The sequence below is a fragment of the Rhinatrema bivittatum genome, chromosome 19 (genome assembly GCF_901001135.1).
Source record: "Rhinatrema bivittatum chromosome 19, aRhiBiv1.1, whole genome shotgun sequence".
Lineage (NCBI taxonomy): Eukaryota > Metazoa > Chordata > Amphibia > Gymnophiona > Rhinatrematidae > Rhinatrema > Rhinatrema bivittatum.
Genome location: NC_042633.1, coordinates 37,629,663 through 37,646,456, shown reverse-complemented (window position 1 = coordinate 37,646,456; position 16,794 = coordinate 37,629,663). Strand labels below are relative to the sequence as shown.

The 16,794-nt window shown below is 43.6% G+C and overlaps 1 long non-coding RNA gene across 1 annotated transcript in view; it reads right to left on the bottom strand.

The window, feature by feature from the left end:
- Positions 1–15,503: 15,503 nt before the first annotated feature.
- Positions 15,504–16,794, bottom strand: part of LOC115081204 — a 40,086-nt gene continuing 38,795 nt past the window's right edge. The window contains exon 3 of the long non-coding RNA XR_003853747.1: positions 15,504–16,751. This is a non-coding gene — a long non-coding RNA (uncharacterized LOC115081204). The remainder of the gene's footprint in view (positions 16,752–16,794) is intronic.

Below are 16,794 nucleotides of genomic sequence, written 5' to 3'. Positions count from 1 at the left end.
TTACCACCTGTACGTGTTCCTACCCCAGTTGTCGTTATTTTGTTTATGAACCTCGAACCTGTGCAACATTATGAACTACTGATTTTCACATGGGAATGATGGTATATAAAAAACGAAACAAAACACAAATAATAAATAAATACTAAGCAATTCTCTACAATAATTCCAATTCCCCATAGACTCGTCTTAGCTAGACTGTAAGCTCCATGGAGCAGGGACCATGTCTTATAGTTTTATTGTAAACTGAAAAATAACAAAGTGAGGATATGAAACGATTTTGTTCCAAACTGTATCGGAGAATCCTAATATCTCAACCAAAAAGCCAATACAAATTTGTAAATAATCCCCAGTAAATTCAGACGCTGTAATTGGTGACAAAAAAAGAGCTTATATTTTCATGACCTTCATAATAGGCATCATCGTATGTGCTTTCGCATATATAAACTCTGCCTTATATTTAACCATTTGGTCATTTCAGTCCTGGTTGAACTGTGATATTTACTTGCATTTTTTTAAAGAATTTTTTCTGCACTTAAAATTAAATGTCTTGAAGAATAAAAAACTGTATTGTGCTAAAATTCTGCACTTATCTTTAAATCTCTTCTCACTCCATCCACCTTCGTAGTTGTCTTGCTGTGATCCACAAGAAACCGGTGACCCAACACTGGACCGTGTTTCGGACTGCTGCTGGAATTCTTCAGTCCTTTTTCAAGGGTGGTTAATTCTGCGTCAAAACACCACATTTCAATGAACACACAAACTTGTTTCACTAAATATTACAATGAGACTGGACTTCAGTTATTCCACAAGCTGCACGGTGTCTTTATGTACTCACATTTCTTTTCATGATTGATTCAAATTGATCAGGCAAATGGCGACCCGGCGTTTTTTTTGTGTTCTTGATATCCGGAACCCAACCGGAACCCTCTTAAATGCTAGGAGATACTCAAGTTCCACCTAGTATGCAAACATGGTCACTGACGTCATATTGACGTTTTGGATATCACATCAGAGAATACCATTCAATGGAGGCATTTAAGCCTTCTGGGATGACTGTATTGAGCCTGAATATCCACTGTTGTTCCTTCAAGTTTAGCGTTTTGTTGATATCCCGCCCCCACGTGGATGTACATACACTTTTTCAAGAATCCTCCAACGTAAATCATCAAATATGTGATTAAATTCTTTACAGTGTAACACTAGGGGGGCTGTCACTTTTTCAGTAGTAATGCAGCTTCTGTGTTCGATTAAACGTGTACGTATCATTCTTTTTGTCCTGCCCACAGAGTATAACTTACACGGACATTCAATCAAATATATCACGTGTGTGGATTTACAATCAGTATACAGCTGCAAAGTATGTTTATATCCGTTCGCATCAGTCCATGTTTCCCCAGTAATAACCTGTTTACACACTGAGCATCCTGTGCATGGCCAGTTACCATGAGGTAAATTCGAATTTTCCAACTGCGGTTCCCGTAGTGAATTTAGTGGGGATTAGTTACAAATTTGTATTGGCTTTTTGGTTGAGATTATAGTTTTATTGTACAACACTTTGAGCAGTTAGTTTTAAAAGTCTTCGATACACTGCCCTGAATGTCCTGTAATGAGTGGGCCGGTGGTAAGGAAATGTATTAAATAAAATTAAATATATGAATTTGTACGGCACTTTTGTATATCATCCAGTAGTGATTTAAAAATAAATAAAAAAAAAAAAAGTAGTGGAAAAGTTCTCCCAGCTGCCTGTCCTGTTTGATTGGCAGACGCCGTGGAGAGCCGCCAAAGGCGGCTCCTTGCAGCCAGAGCAAAAAACAACAAGTTTTGAAAATTTTCCTGCGGTACCGCACCCCGCAGGATGCCGCATTGAAAAAAAAAAACCCCAAACAAACAAACACTGTCCGTCGTCAGCTGATTGCTCTGGGCACTCGACAATCTGCCATGGGGAGTTTCCTGATTGCGATCATAGTCTTTTGCTTACAGTGGCTCTGCCTTCTTCCTGGTGAAGGTACGAAGGAGGCTTCCTCCGAGGGTGATCCCATATTCAAAGATAGACTAAAAAGAAAAATGATAAAACAATGTGGGGAAAGGGGAGGAGGATGCCTTCAACCCTGGCACGGGAGGGTTTGAGGTTATTAGTATTTCCCCAAGGTGCACGCCCAAGGCTTGTGCAAGTAGGGCAGGATCACGGCCCCAAATAAATGCCTAAAAAATAAAAATAAATAAAATAAAGGGGGAGGGGCTGGAGCAAATAACGTCCCATTTCTGGGAGAAGTCCTTAGTGATGGTGTCGGTGACCATGCGAATCCTGGATTGCACCGCAATCGGTCACTCTCGCCACAGACTCTTCCCTTCTCTTTCGTGCCACCTGATGGTTTGCTTTGCAGTCGCTGGGAGAAAAAAAAAAAAAAAAACTCACCAGGGGTCTTCACCTGGGACCTTTTCTATCAGGTGCTCAAAAATTAAAAAAAAAAAAAAGGTGAGGGGAGAAAGCGAGCCAAAACTTCAGCAACACGAATCGCAAGAAGTCCAGGAATGGAGTTAAGTCTTGGGCAGCTTCAAATATGCTACATTGACTCCCTCACAGAGCAGAAAGGGCGAGCCAGTGTTGGCTTCAAGCATGCTCCCTGTATAATGCAGCACGAAATATCCCCATAGCATTTTGTTGTCGGCACGCTATAGAAGCTTTTCTACCTCGTCTCCCGGTAACGAGTGCCAAACTGTGTCTGTCTGGTGAGAGGCCAGGGAGAGAACGTGAACACTATGGAGCATTAGAATGTGTATCTTCAATGGAAGTGCTTCAAAGGCTACAGTGGGAATCTCCTGAAGCCTATTGAAGTCCTGTCATAAGCCCCATGCATTTTGCCCAGTTGATCTTGGTGGATGATGCAGAGAATACACCTGCTAGAAGGCCTCACATCCCTCCAGATCAAGTGGGTGATGGATCATGAGGAGCACATCAGCGTAGGCAGACAGAATGACCTGGCGCCTGGGTTCCAGCAGCATTAGGCCAGTGAGCCACCTGCACAGAATGCACGGGAAGAGCTCAATGGCCAATGCATACAGTTGCCCAGAGAAGGGACAACCCTGATGTACACCCTTCCCAAAGACGAGGGACACTGTTCGGGACCAGCTCACTTTGACTTAAGTACTCAGCAGTCAAATACAGGAGGCAGAAAAGACCCATGAATTGGGGACCAATTTGTGATTCACTTTTTATGAAGGCTTTATGCTGGGTCTAAAGACAGCAAGGCCACCAACAGGTTCTTCCTACGGCAATAGTGGACCAGGTTCCAGACAACAAAGGTAATATCAAAGATCAAGCGGCCCAGGACCATGTAGGATTGGTCTCAATTGATCACCTGGTCCAGCACAGGCCCTAGCCTCTGTGAAAGCACTATAGCTAGGATTTTATAGTCTGTGCATAGTAATGAGACTGACCACCAGTTCTGCAAGTCACATGGATCCCCTTTTTTGGGAAGCAGAGTCAACACCTCAACAGCAGTAACTCTCCAGTCTCCAGGGCTTCTGCTAGGACCTGCAGGTGAAAAAAATTCTACTGTCAGACCATCGATGCCCAGCATTTGATTGCATGGCCTCAGAAAGGTCAACCAGAGCCAAGGGTCTCTCTAGCTTATTTCTGCTGTTCTGACTGACAGCGGGAAGCCCTCCCATAAGATCTTACAGGAGTTTGGGTCAACTGGCTCTGGAGAGAATAGGGTCGAGTAAAAGTCTTTAACCGCTGCCTGGATTCTCTCTGAGTTAGTGAAGGGGTATCCGTCAGCAGACAACAAGGAAGTTATCTACTTCTGATCATCCTTCCTCTTCTCCAACCCACAGAAGAAGCGTAAGCCAGAGTCCATTTCTTGGAGGAATTGGATATGCGACTTCAAAGGCCCCACTGCCTCACTATTCCTCAATGTGACAGAGGGTGCACTTCCTCTCCATGTATTCATGTCGCAGAGCCCGGTTCATATCATCAGAAGGCTGGGTTTTGAGATGCAACACCTTCCACTGTAGGTGCTCCATCTCTTGGCTTCACTCCTTGTTGACATCTCTGGAATAATCCTGACAGCTGTTTGAGATGGACTTTCCCTACTTCTCACCACTGGCTCTATAAGATGAAACCCACATCCAAGGTAATTCAGTCCCATCCTGGACTCTCAGACTGCTGCCACAAAGCCCTTGTTCGTTGTAAGGAGGTATTGAAATGCCAGTGGGTAGCTTGGGGCGCGGCTGAGTCAAGCCTCATTTTTGCGGTCACACGATAGTGATCCAAGAAGGCTGCTACCTCAATGGCCCCCAAGAGGGCTCGTAACTTTAAGAAGCCACTGACGTACAGCCGGTCAGTCTGGGAGCATCTGATTTGTCCCTTCCCCAACTGGACACAAGTGAAAGAGTTTAAATCAGTCGGGTGATACAGCCATCAGATATCAGGGCAGGGAGAAGTGGGAGACTGTCTCCCTCAAGCATGCCACCAAAGAGGAGTGGTGCTCCTGACCTTAATGGTCGTAGGCCACGAGGGTGCAATTAAAGTCACTCACAAGCACCCTCCTCGGCAGCATCCAAGGTGTGCACTAGGGCCAACAACTACAAAAGAAAGTCAACCCGGTGGCCTCTTCAAATAGGGTGAACACGTTGATTAAATTGATCAAGCAGTCCCGGATGAGGAGCCGCAAGTGTAGCCAATGGCCTGGATAAGAGGTCATACCTCCAGCATGTCGGCCTGCAGGGATTCTGTGAGCAGGACGGCCACTCCCCCAGCCCACCTGGAGTGGCTAAAAAAAATGATCTGCTGGGCAACTCCAGGAGCCAGTTGGCTTTTCTCTCTGGAGTGGTGTTAAGTCTCCTGCAGGAGACTTTCGAGTACCCTCCCTTCTGGAGAAAGGAGAGTACCCAGCTCCCGCAGAGACTCTCCCTCCCTGCAGCAGTTGGGGATGCTTCTAGCATCAATGCAGAAACCCACTAATGTCAGGACAGTCTTGAAGCGAATGTTGGGAGGGGGGGAGGGGGGAATATGATCATCCCAACTGGGGGATGCAATGGTGAGCAAGGTGGCGAGTCCCAGTCTATCAGGCCGATGCAATATTGTGTGCCAAAAAAAAAAAGAAAAGTGTCCAAACTGGGTGCACGGTTTTTCAATGCACGCACACACCCCCCTCTTCTGGGCCCCTGATCCTTCCCATCAGGGATCCAGAGAGAAGTAAAGAGACTGTGTAAAAAAAAAAAAACAAGAGATCCAGGAGGATCTGCTGACCGTGACTAAAAGGAAAGTGTAGCATCACTGGGGACAACCATCTGGTTAAAAACAGACCCTGCCGAGAGGAAGAAAGGATTTACTCTCTGTGCCCATAGACTAAACATTTTTATCAGTTTTGGAACGGTTTTTTTTCCCCTAAAATGACCCTGCACATCTGGGACCTCCATTTACCTTAATCCAAGGGAATGGAAGTTTCCCCGGCCCTGGTATAAGTGAGTCCCTGCCCAGATAAGAGGAAAGGGACTGTTCAGGAACTGAGAATAGAGAGTTCTGTGGTGCTGCAGTTTGACTTTTGTGCCATTCATCATCAGTGTTTAACAGTAACGACTTTGATTTTTGGGCACCAAACCAGTGACTCCATGGTATTTCTTTTGCACTCACTGCACCCGGCATATGAATAAAGTTATCCTCCCCAAGGGATCACAAGGAACTAGAGAGGAATGTGTCAAAAGGTCACCCCGGGGCCTGGAAGTGTATCTCCCCCCCCCCCCCCAAAAAAAAAAAAGTGTCCAGCCCTGGGAGAAAGAAGGAATGTGAAAGAGCTAGCCGGTGAGTGGCTCCAGCCCCAAAGAGCAACACATTATTTTATTCCCCTATGGGGAAGCAATCCGCACCCGGAGATCTGCTCTTTGAGGCTTCTTCTGACCCGACCTCCTCCAGCACTAGCTTTGGTGAGGGCAGGCTCTAATGAAGCCTGGCAGATCGCACATTAATCTGCCTCAACAAGGCAGGTTTATCCTGCAGACCTTCACAGATAAGTTAAAGACATTTCTTAAACTGACACTGTACACATTAGGTATATGAATCAAAATTGAAATAATAAATTAATAAATTGAGGGAGGAGCACCAGCCAGAGCTGGCAGGAATTTCCATATTAACTTGGGGGGAGGAGGCAAAAAATCAGCTGTCTGGTCCCCTCAAAATGATCAGCAGCCTTAAACTGAAAAAAAAAATATGTAGATAAAGAAACCTTCTCAGAGACAGCCAGAAGAACAGCAAAGTAAAAAAATGTATGACTGGGAATGGACCGGTTGTTTCAGTTTGGGTAGCTTGATGAACGACCATCCTCAGCCTCATTTTTATACATCTGTAGCAATTTCTTTACAGGGGCAGGGGCTGCGTCGGGAGGGAGCCACGGGAAGCAGAAATCCCATGCTAATGGCTCACAGCGGCCGCCAGCACTGAGCCATTAGCAGGTAGGACAGCAAGGCAGCAAGGTGCATTACACCGCTTACACGGGGAGTGGGGGCGTCCCGGAGAGCAAAGAAAGCACAAAGCAGAGAGAACACACGTTTCAGGCAGGGAAAGGCATAAAACATCGTTTTAAAGAGGCGCGTTCTGCAGCTTTCCAAAGGAATCTTGTACCTACCGGAAAGAAGGGCTGGAGAGAGACTGCTCAGCATTGTGCGAGTCTGCAATGAATCCGTAGGAACAGATGCACGGGGGAATAAACCAAGAGCACAGACCATTTACTAATTTCAGAGAGAGCCGGGATCCAGCGGGAGCTGCCGAGAGGAAGGACCCCAGTGTGATTTAAAGGGAAGACTAGCGGAGGAAGGGAGCCAAAAGTAAGTGGCCAATCAGGGAGGAGTCACATGATGTAAACCCACCAATACTGACAAAGAGGGGGAGGAATCTATGAACGGGAATCTAAAGACCATGACACGGATAGACGGACCTGAAAGAGAACTTAAAGCTAGGAGATAGGAGAAAACGGACCTGAAAGAGAACTTAAGGACTATTGGCAACTTAAGACGAACTTGAAATAGAATATAAGGATAGGAGCTGTCAATGCGGACCTGAAAGAGAACTTAGAGCTAGGAGATAGGAGAAAACGGACCTGAAAGAGAACTTAAGGACTATTGGCAACTTAAGACGAACTTGAAATAGAATATAAGGATAGGAGCTGTCATTGCGGACCTGAAAGAGAACTTAGAGCTAGGAGATAGAAGGAAACAGACCTGAAAGAGAACTGATGAAGGAAACGCAAATGGGCGCGTGAGCCAAAAAACCGGCTCACACCGTTCTAAAGGCTCAGGTTCGCCAGGCTACTGCCTGATCTTGTCTTTAAAATGTTCACTGCACGGAGACATTAGCAGGTAGGATAGCTAAGTTAATGCACGCAGCAAGGTGCATTAACTGCTAAATTTGGTTCCAAGATACTTGTTATTTGTAACTTTTACAAGGTTTGAGTTCAATATAAACCGGTGTGATAAGAATCTATATCTTGAACATCGGTATAGTAAAAAGATGTAAATAAATAAATAAAATACATAAACAAGGTGAATTATACCACTTACACATAGAATAGAGTCGTCCCGAAGAACAAAGAAAGCAAAAAGCAGAGAGAACACAAATTTCAGGCAGGGAAATGCATAAAACATTTTATATATATATATATATATATATATATATATATATATATATATATAAATAAATAAAGGCACGTACTGCAGCTTTCCAAAGGAATCTTGTACCTACCGGAAGAGACACTGCTCAAAATAGTGCGAGTCTGTAATGAATCCGTAGGAAGGCTGCTCTCGGGGGAATAAAACCAAGAGCACAGACCATTTACTAATTTCAAAGAAGCCCAAGATCCAGCGGGAGCTGCCGAGAGAAAGGACCCCAGTGTAATTTAAAGGGAAGACTCGCGGAGGAAGTCCGCCAAAAGTAAGTGGCCAATCAGGGAGGAGTCACATGATGTAAACCCACCAATACTGACAAAGAGGGGGGGGAACCTGTAAACGGGAATCTGAAGACCATGACATGGGTAAAACGGACGTGAAAGAGAACCTAAGGACAACTGGATGCTTAAGGACGTGAAAGGAATATAAGGATATGAGCTGTCTAAAGCGGACCTGAAAGAGAACTTAGAGCTAAGAGATAGGAGGAAACGGACCTGAAAGAGAACTTAAGGTTGGGAGATAGTAGAAAACAGACCTGAAAAAAAAACTGATTAAGAAAACGTAAATGGGCGCGTGAGCCAAAAAGAGGATTTAGGGATTCAAAAAGACGCTTAAAGCAATGTGCATTAGAGATCGTCCATCTAACTATGTATTCGCGGGCTAGGAAACTAAACATTCATAAAACGGATATAGAATACGTCCCAAAAGCAGACGGCAAAAACGTGTGAAAGCGATAAACCGGTGTCCAATGGCTTCGGAAACTTGATATAGAGTAGAAAAATTATAAATAGGCAACCGGAGCAACACAGAGGTTTATGGCATTCACACGTTTTTGCCATCTGCTTTTGGGATGTATTCCACATCCTTTTTATGAATATTTAGCTTTCTTACCCCGCGATCTCAAAAGCGCACTGCTTTTAACCAATGTAGCGCATGGGGCGCGTCTTTCCGAAGTCCTAAAGCTCACTCTCCCCCTTTACGTTTTCTTAATCGGTCCTTTTTCAGGTCTCGTTTTCAAATTTCTTCTTAAGCTTTAGTTCTCTTTCAGGTCTACCGAAAGTCTCGTATTTAAATCCTTTTTTATGTCTGTGTTTAAACAGCTCATTATCCTTGTGATCTCTTTCAGGTCCATCTTTACCCCATAATCAAATCCTTGAGTTCTCTTTCAGGTCCGCTTTTATGCATTTCATATCTTTAAGTTTCCTATCAGGTCGCTTGACTCTCCCCCCCCCCCCCCCCCCCCCCAAATAGGTTTTCTGTCTCTGTCGTTATTGGCGGATTTATTTCACGTGACTCCTCCATGATTGGCCACTTTCTTTTGGTGGCTTCCTCTGCCTCTCTTCCCTTTAAATGACAGTGGCCTCCCTGCTCGCAGCAGCTTTTCGGTCGATTTTGGGCTTCTTTGAAATTACTAAGTGGCTGTGTGGTCTTGGTTTTTATTCACGCCAGTGCAGCCTTTCACGGTGCATCTTTTCCTACGGATTAATTCCAGAATTACACAATTTTGAGTTGTATCTCTTCAAACGTTGTTTGCGCCTGTACCAAATGGTTTCTGGTATGCACTATATGCAATACACGCTTTTTTATGTAACGTTTTATGTATTTCCCTTATATGCTTGCCAGAAATCTGTGTTCTCTGTGCTTCTTGCTTTTATTGTTTTCTCACACCATTGGGAAACTCAGAATGCGTTTGCTGCCGGACCACAAGAAGACGCTAAAATGGTCCAGAAAGGGCAGATCTGCTGGGAAACAGAGCTGCAATCTACAAAATACCACGAGATGGCGCTAAATGGTCCAGAAAGGGCAGATCTGCTGGGAAACACAGAGCTGCAATCTACAAAATACCACCAGATGGCGCTAAATGGTCCAGAAAGGGCAGATCTGCTGGGAAACACAGCGCTGCAATCTACAAAATACCACGAGATGGCGCCACTCTGTGAGACTGAAACTTCCCTCCAGCGCCTGCCCTCCCTGTCTTCTCTTGACAGTTTCTGTGCTGTGCCCCGCCTCCTCGCCCCCTGCCGTCCAATCGTAGCAGCAGGATGGGGCGGGGCTGCAGCAGGGCTCCCCTGTGATAGGCTCCCACCCTGCCTGTCTCGCCCTCACAACCATGGCGGAGCTGTAGCTTCTTGTCTGAGAGCGAGAGCTCGGCCGTGCGCTCCGAGAGCGGGCAGCATCCGCCCTGCCGGGAAAAGCCGCTTAGCACGGAAGGAGCAATGGGGGCTAAGACTGGCGCTGGTTTAAAACCAATGCAGGGTTTATCGGCGTCGGGTTTCAGGACCAGAGTACGGCAGTCACGCGTTAGCAAAGATGCGCTAAGGGTCCTAGCGCATCCTTGCTAACGCGACCCCTACTTTAAATGTTGCATTGGCTCCTTATAAGGTTTTCTGTGTTTTCAACCCTATAACAGGCAACTTAATATTTACTCACGATTAAAAGCCGCAAAATCTGCTAAATTACCATTGGATTTTACTATTTTAACTCAATGCCAATAGTATATTAATGGCACTGAATGAGATCCTGTTATCATTATAAGAGAGGTTACTCATCTCACCCAATGCCAATAGTATATTAATGGGACTGAATGAGATCCTGTTATTATAAGAGCACTGTTACTCATCTCACCCAATGCCACTAGTATATTAATGGGCCTGAATGAGATCCTGTTATTATAAGAGCGCTGTTACTCATCTCACCCAATGCCACTAGTATATTAATGGCACTGAATGAGATCCTGTTATTATAAGAGGGGTTACTCATCTCACCCAATGCCAATAGTATATTAATGGCACTGAATGAGATCCTGTTATTATAAGAGCACTGTTACTCATCTCACCCAATGCCAATAGTATATTAATGGGCCTGAATGAGATCCTGTTATTATAAGAGCACTGTTACTCATCTCACCCAATGCCAATAGTATATTAATGGTACTGAATGAGATCCTGTTATTATAAGAGGGGTTACTCATCTCACCCAATGCCAATAGTATATTAATGGGCCTGAATGAGATCCTGTTATTATAAGAGGGGTTACTCATCTCACCCAATGCCACTAGTATATTAATGGGACTGAATGAGATCCTGTTATCATTATAAGAGGGGTTACTCATCTCACCCAATGCCAATAGTATATTAATGGGACTGAATGAGATCCTGTTATCATTATAAGAGGGGTTACTCATCTCACCCAATGCCAATAGTATATTAATGGCACTGAATGAGATCCTGTTATTATAAGAGCGCTGTTACTCATCTCACCCAATGCCACTAGTATATTAATGGGCCTGAATGAGATCCTGTTATTATAAGAGCGCTGTTACTCATCTCACCCAATGCCACTAGTATATTAATGGGCCTGAATGAGATCCTGTTATTATAAGAGCGCTGTTACTCATCTCACCCAATGCCACTAGTATATTAATGGGCCTGAATGAGATCCTGTTATCATTATAAGAGGGGTTACTCACCTCACCCAATGCCAATAGTATATTAATGGGACTGAATGAGATCCTGTTATTATAAGAGGGGTTACTCATCTCACCCAATGCCACTAGTATATTAATGGGCCTGAATGAGATCCTGTTATTATAAGAGGGGTTACTCATCTCACCCAATGCCACTAGTATATTAATGGGCCTGAATGAGATCCTGTTATTATAAGAGCGCTGTTACTCATCTCACCCAATGCCAATAGTATATTAATGGCACTGAATGAGATCCTGTTATCATTATAAGAGGGGTTACTCATCTCACCCAATGCCAATAGTATATTAATGGCACTGAATGAGATCCTGTTATTATAAGAGGGGTTACTCATCTCACCCAATGCCAATAGTATATTAATGGGCCTGAATGAGATCCTGTTATTATAAGAGTGCTGTTACTCATCTCATCAAGGTACCTAATGATTTTTAAAGCCTTACAGTAATAGGCTTATAGACACGATAGCCACATTTTTGTAGCTACGTATGAAGGTACATACTTGATTATATTCAGGATTCTCCCACATAGCACGTCCTATTATCTTTTTGAAATGTACAATCTTGCATGTGAGGCCCAGAAATCCCAGTGAGGAACATAAGGTGCTTTCTTTGCTCTGGGACTCTTCTGCTCCCCGGCCAACTGTGCCAGAAAAAAAAAAAATCACTCTTCGCTCCAGGTCTGTTCAAAATAAAAATCTTTATTGAAAGTGGTGACAGGAAAACCCAAAGAGGACACCAGTGGGTAGTGCTCCACAGACAACAGAAATCAAAAGATACAGCTCTGTCACCTGGCACATTTCCCCAAAGGGGTAAGCTCTTAGGGGCAAGTACCTTTAGTGTACTGCAGATCTTCTCAGGTCCTCTCTCTCTCTTTGGTGAGCTTCTGGCTGATTTGCTTGATCAGCCAACACGCTGTGGCCTTCTCCCGTAGGGCTCTCTGCTCCACTGATCCAGGATTCTGCAGACTCCCCTCCTTTCTTGGGTCTCCTCAGCATCTGATACTTCCTCGGGAACTCCTTCTGGGCTCCTTCTGAGTTCCCTGGTACTTCCCGTCCTGCAACCCTGAAGTTCTCCTGTCTTCTCCCCACAGACCTTCCTGCGCTGGGATAATGACCCCCCAGGGTCTCCTGAGGCTAGGGACCCTATTTTTTTTTTAATTTTTTTGCAAAACCGTAGTCACTGGTGTCACAAGATATGATGGCCTGGGTTTCCTATAGATGGTAAATATTTTTAAAAGGGTCCTTCCTAGATGTTGAAACCCTAGTGGTTGGTCATAGACTCAACCTCTCTTCTTTATTGGGTTGTTTGGGCTAAGCCTCTCCAGACTCAGCCCCCGGAAGTAGAGGGAAGAAGCAGAAGCAAAAAAAAAAAAAAAGTTTCTAAAATTTTAAAATGAATAAAGAAATGTAAATACAAGTACACGTATGTGAATGGAAGTTGTGGAAGATACTGCACATTGTTCTCTAATTAAAACATTTAAATAGTAAAAAGGGTGGCGGAGTTAGACCAAAGGTCCATCAAGCCCAATATCCTGTTTCCAACAGTGGCCAATCCAGGTCACAAGAACCTGGCAAGATCCCAAGTTGCTTTTCCCCAGAATAAGCAGTAGATTTCTGCAACTCTACCTTAATGATTGTTAATGGACTTTTCTTCCAGGAACTTGTCCAAACCTTTTTTTTTAAACGCAGCTACACTAACAGCTTTCACCACATCCTCTGGTAACAAATTCCAGAACTTATTATGTATTTATGAAGTTAAATAATTTGCATCATTTAAAATAGTTGAACTCAATAAACAGTTTCACGTTTTTAAGAAAAACCCTTTCCCTTTTTGAAAGTAAAATTAGTTCACCTTTGGTTGCAGATTCTCTCTCTGAACTCTGCTCAGTGTTCCTGTTATGCCTGAATGCCTTTATTAGAGAAGTACTGTATTTCTGGTGTGGTCACTTACAATGCCTTTCTCTTTTACGGAGGGTTATTTATTTATATAAATATTTTTGTTCCACTTATAATGGCACATGCCAAGCAGAGTGCAGCACATATATAAAACATAGTAAAATTATAAATTACATAGTAAAATATCAAAAACATAATAACAGATACATCTTAAAATAATACAATATTCACTAGCCTTCAGGAAAAGCTTCCCAAAATATCAAAGCATTTAAGTTTTTCCTATAGAGTTTGATATCTGATAAAACCTTAAAAGTGCATTTTAAAAGCCTGATGTGCATATTAATTAGGGGATGTGTGAATATGCTAGCACCGAGCGGATATTAAAAGCTGCCTGGATATGCACATAAGTGCTGCAGCCCGCTCAGCTCGGAAATTTTCAAAGCAGGCCGTGGTCAGGGCATGAAGCTGAGATGTGCACATAAATACATATGCAATACGGTGCAGGCTGAGGCCCCCATCTACTTCTGCTATAGATGCTGTGTAAGTTATAAAATAAAGATAACTAGGCAGATTTGTGGGTTTTTAAGGGTCGGGAATAACTGGGGGACAGTGAAGGCTATTAAACTAGGGGGTTTGGGGGACCAATCTCTTAACTGGGTGAACTGGGGATGAACTGGTAAAACTGGAAATGGTGTTGGTGCACACTCCTTTTAAAATCAGATTTAAGTGATATAAGCGGCATTGGCACATACTTGCGTATGTCTTCTTAAAATTTGCTGCACTTGTGAATGCAGCCAGGCTATTTTATAACTTGTGTATATACGCATGCAAATTATAGGATAGCATCATCCCTGGGTGCGGGCCGATGAATGCGCACACACGTGTACTCATGCACTGGTTTGAAAGCTCCTGTCCCTATCTCCTCAGACTGATACTTTATGTTGATTTTCATTGGAAGCTTCTTCACTCTCAGATAAGAACTTGTCCCTTCGGTCAGGATCCCTTTTTTAGGTTATATCTTTGCACGTTCGGGCTTCTGCGTTTTCCCTTTGCTTCGCATGAATTCCATGTGTTTGCTGTGTATAGTGTTTTTGTGTTGTATTTTAGTATCAGTTTCAATCCGGCCTGAACATATGGGAAGGTGTGCGCACCCTGAGCTCTATTTTCTAGTTTTCCTTTGCTTCGCCAGTCTCACAACTCTTAACGTAGTTTTATTTCTTTTTAGATATTCTTTGTACCCGCACTCCCTATTTCTTTAAATAAAAAACAGTACCGACTCCCTCAACCTGAAGTATCTTCTGACACCTACAGTGATAACGTTACCTCCTCCAGATGGTACCTAAGTGGAAGTGTACAGAAAATAAGTAAACTGAAATAAATTTATCCTGTGTGTTGTGAACATGAGAATTCCCTCTTTAGGTTGGTTCTTCTTACATCAATGCACTGTGATTATATACATTTTTTTTTTTTTTTTAACTTTTCCAGGTCAGTCACTCAAAAATGTTTTTTTAAAAACCTCTCTTTAATCTCCATCAGTTCTTCCATTGTCCTCTCTTTCAACATGAATCAGCTTTACTGTGCTCGGAGCGCAGGAGCTGTGCTGAACCTCCTCTGCTTCCTACAGTCACAATCTTATTTCATTTCCTTGAATAGCAGCCGATTCCTTCTTTTGGGAGAAACGTTCCCAATTCAGTACTGCGATCCCGTTTTTATTCTCCCTTCCAAAAGGTCTCTGACCTAGTTCCACAGGAGAGATCTCCTCAGCCCAGATGCTGGACATTATCACTTTCATTCAGCAGCATCCCGACTCAGGACCATAAGGATTTCTTCGTTTTATCCAGGACCTTTTTTTTTTTTTTAGTTTAAGAAAAATCCTTGCTAGTTAAATACTCTTCCCCTCGCTTCTCCTTCAGTTCACAAGGAAATGAGATGGAAATTTAATTTGCGCCACTCGGTGTTATTTTTAACTTTCTTACCTTCCAGGATAAAATAACTTGAAATTACTGTACAAAATTCCCTCCCACCACTCATCTCCTTTGAAACAATTTTGCAAATTAATGTGAACCCAGGATGGTTTGTGGATTGCAAACTGGTTAAAAGGCAGGAAACAGAGAGTAGGATTCAATGGTCTGTTACCACAGTGGAAAAGGGTAAACAGTGGAGTGCCTCAGGGGTCTGTACTTGGAGCAGTGCTTTTTTAAATATATTTATAAATGATCCAGAAAGGAGGAGTATGATGAGCGAGGTGATCACATTTGCAGATGAGACAAAATTATTCGGAGTAGTTAAATTGCAAGTGGATTGTGATAAATTACAAGAGGACCTTGCAAGACTGGAAGATTGGGCATCCAAATGGCAGATGAAATTTAATGTGGATAAGTGCAAGGTGATACATCTAGGCATTGACATCGTAGGCTCAGTGTGCTACAGCGGTTAAAAAAGCAAACAGAATATTAGGAATTATTAGAAAGGGAATGGTGAATAAAACGGAAAAAGTCATAATCCCTCTGTATTGCTCCATGGTGAGACCGCACCTTGAATACTGTGTGTAATTCTAGTTGCTGTATCCAAAGACAGATATGTTTCACAAGGTCCTCAAGCAGCAGTAACGAGGATATCTGCTTTATCCTCAGCATCAGGTACCTTACATAAAGGAATACATACAGAGTCCTCTGATCTAGGATTTCATTGGACTCCAAGATATAAACATGATATGAGTAACAGAGAGATAATACAGTTTTTGACAAAAACATTATTAGTGGGGACTGCTGTGACCTTTCCTCAAGATTATATGTCTTCAGCTAAAAGACCTGGCAGGCGTCCCAGACAACTCAATGCGAAGTTCTTTGGGCTGGGCCCACGACAGCGTTGTATCGCGGCGGGGATAAGGTGGTAGAGGCATACATTCATATAAGGCCGTCTGGGGAGAGCCAATTCTTCAGGCACAACAATGGATCAGCGCTTTTGTGTTTCTTGTTCCAAAGGCCACAACTCACAACCCAGCACTAGCAGAAGAGGACATGCATGGGGTAGGCGATCATATTCCGATATGGTTAAAGCGGTCTAAGACACATAGAAATACAAAGCATTGGTCATATTAGGCCAGGCACGTGACAGCGTTTTATCCCTGGTTAAGGTGGTAGAGGGATACATTCACATAAGGCCATCTGAGGAGAGCCCATTTTTTTGAGGCACAATGGGATCAGCACTGTAGTGCTTCCAGTTCCAAAAGGTGATGGGGGAAGCTGCCTTGAGGTGGCAGGTGTGGGTTCCAGGACCATATGGACCTTAACTCCTTCAGGACTGGTGCTACATCACTATCCAAGGAGCTGGGTATGGACGAGGCATAGATACCAGAAATAGGGTGATGGGAATCAGATAGATCGAGGCTTGAAAACCGTGACATTTACAGTTCTCCAATTTATCTGTGCCAAGGGTCTCTCTCCCTATTGGGTAGGGAAACTCTCACCCTCCAGGGAATGGCTAAGTGAGGTTCCCAGTTGGGCAGGGCATCCTTATTGATGGCAAGCCCAGTACAGTCCGTGCACAGCCTCCCAAAGAGTGTCTCTTTCCAGGACGAAGACGTTGAATGGGTGCTCTCAAAGTAGAATCCTAGGTCTTACACTCCTCCTGTTCAGATGTCACGATGGAATATCTGTTAGTAAAGTTCCAGCAGCAGGGAACAGAGTAGCTCTCTAGAGGTCTTCCCTCTGGAAATTCAGGAAAAACTCATCAAAGAAATTATTTAAAAAA